Source organism: Chiloscyllium punctatum, unplaced genomic scaffold (assembly GCF_047496795.1).
Source record: "Chiloscyllium punctatum isolate Juve2018m unplaced genomic scaffold, sChiPun1.3 scaffold_786, whole genome shotgun sequence".
In the NCBI taxonomy this organism is placed as follows: domain Eukaryota; kingdom Metazoa; phylum Chordata; class Chondrichthyes; order Orectolobiformes; family Hemiscylliidae; genus Chiloscyllium; species Chiloscyllium punctatum.
The window spans coordinates 60,001-62,500 of NW_027310520.1; the positions used below are offsets into that span (position 1 = coordinate 60,001).

General features: G+C 62.1%; 1 non-coding gene across 1 annotated transcript; it reads right to left on the bottom strand.

The window, feature by feature from the left end:
- Positions 1-199: 199 nt before the first annotated feature.
- On the bottom strand, positions 200-353 carry LOC140473948 (5.8S ribosomal RNA). The gene has a single exon (XR_011958728.1). It is a non-coding gene; the product is annotated as a 5.8S ribosomal RNA (ribosomal RNA).
- Positions 354-2,500: the final 2,147 nt, after the last annotated feature.

Here is a 2,500-nt window from a genome sequence, read left to right on the forward strand (position 1 = left end):
ACGGACGCCAGGCCGCGCTCCCCGGCGGGGGGATGGCGTCGAGCCTGACGAACGGAATGTGCAGGGTGGGGGGGAAAGGCCAAGCGCTCCGACGCCGGAGGGCTCCGGAGTCTGAACTTAGGGGGACAAAGAGGACGGGTCCTCTGCGACACCCCAGCCGCGCTCTCGCCAGCCAAGGCGAGTGCGATTGATTGCCAAACGACCCTCAGACAGGCGTGGCCCCGGGAAGAACCCGGGGCCGCAAAGTGCGTTCAAAGTGTCGATGATCAATGTGTCCTGCAATTCACATTAATTCTCGCAGCTAGCTGCGTTCGTCATCGACGCACGAGCCGAGTGATCCACCGTCAAGAGTTGTCTGAGTTTGTTTTAGGTCTCTCCCTCGCCAGAGGAAAGCGACCCGGACCGCACATACGCTCCCCACCTTGAGCTACAGCCACCTGCACGCCGGCGTGCGGGCGGAGCAGGGTGGCGTGAAGCGATGGGGAGCACCATCCTGGTGCGGCCCGCAGAAACATACGTCTATTGGGGGGAGGAGGACAGGGCGCCCAAGAGGCGATGCGTGCCCCAACGCACCGCAGCGACGGAGGCAGGATCACCGCCACCATGTCGCCCGCCTAGTATCACGAGGCGTGCAGCAGCTTTGCCCTAGGAAAAGCAGAGGCGGGAACGGGCACCGGCCATCGGTTCGGCAGCGTCACTGACGCGTGCACGTGGCGGCGTGTCGGCGAGCGGACTTCCTGCGAGGAGGCGGGGGCGGCACTCGCCCGAGCAGACGCCCGCCCGGCCCAGCCACCGCCGAGGTGGACTGGGAGTCGCGGCAACGGCTCGTCATACTCGTTCCCACACTCACAGCGCAGCTTGCCCGCAAGCCACCGACCACCGATCGACGCCAGGCGCCCCGACCGAGAGCGGGATCGCTCGTTCGCCCTGCTGGCAGTTCGCTGGGGATCACTACTGCACGGAGCTCGGAGACCGACGGGCGGCAACTCGAGAGTCTTTAAACCACCACCCCCATCCCGCAAGTGCAAAGAGGCTGTATACGCACAGACGGGTGAGGGGAATAGGTACCCCGTCGGGTTTGAAGGGAGCGTGACTAGATAGCAACGATGTAAACCCAGCCGATTTGGGAGCGAAAGACCGGCGCCTGCATCACCGGCTTCGTTTCCCGTGGCTGGAGAGTACACCGAAACCCTCCGTCTGTCGCGAGCTCCCGACGACGCGGTGCCGCCAAGCAGCAGGGCCGGACCTGGTGTGACTCCCCTCGTCGATCACAGACCGGTCGGCACTACTGACGAGACGGTGGAACGGGCTTCGCCCCTTGTGACGAAGGGTGATGCGAACCCGCCCGCCCGCGTGCGTTCGGGGTGGACTCGGCAAACGGAGATTTGAAATCGGAAAGTGTCCTCCTGCCCCGCGCAGGTAGGCGCCCAACAGTTGTGGGGGGTTTGGCGGTGACCACGGCTGCAGGGCCTGCTACCCCGACGAGCTCTCCTGCTGGCCCCGAAACCACCCTCGCGAGACAAGTTGAAACGGAAACGGGCGTACCCCCAAGCCGACGATCCTTTCTTATTTGTTACTTTTTTTTTCACTTGCTCGAGTTGTGGCGATTTGGCGGTGACCACGGCTGCAGGGCCTGCTACCCCGACGAGCTCTCCTGCTGGCCCCGAAACCACCCTCGCGAGACAAGTTGAAACGGAAACGGGCGTACCCCCAAGCCGACAGAGATCCTTTCTTATTTGTTACTTTTTTTTTTCACTTGCTCGAGTTGTGGGGGTTTGGCGGTGACCACGGCTGCAGGGCCTGCTACCCCGACGAGCTCTCCTGCTGGCCCCGAAACCACCCTCGCGAGACAAGTTGAAACGGAAACGGGCGTACCCCCAAGCCGACGATCCTTTCTTATTTGTTACTTTTTTTTTTCACTTGCTCGAGTTGTGGGGGTTTGGCGGTGACCACGGCTGCAGGGCCTGCTACCCCGACGAGCTCTCCTGCTGGCCCCGAAACCACCCTCGCGAGACAAGTTGAAACGGAAACGGGCGTACCCCCAAGCCGACGATCCTTTCTTATTTGTTACTTTTTTTTTCACTTGCTCGAGTTGTGGGGGTTTGGCGGTGACCACGGCTGCAGGGCCTGCTACCCCGACGAGCTCTCCTGCTGGCCCCGAAACCACCCTCGCGAGACAAGTTGAAACGGAAACGGGCGTACCCCCAAGCCGACGATCCTTTCTTATTTGTTACTTTTTTTTTCACTTGCTCGAGTTGTGGGGGTTTGGCGGTGACCACGGCTGCAGGGCCTGCTACCCCGACGAGCTCTCCTGCTGGCCCCGAAACCACCCTCGCGAGACAAGTTGAAACGGAAACGGGCGTACCCCCAAGCCGACAGAGATGCTTTCGCTCCTGTTACTTTTTTTTTCACTTGCTCGAGTTGTGGGGGTTTGGCGGTGACCACGGCTGCAGGGCCTGCTACCCCGACGAGCTCTCCTGCTGGCCCCGAAACCACCCTC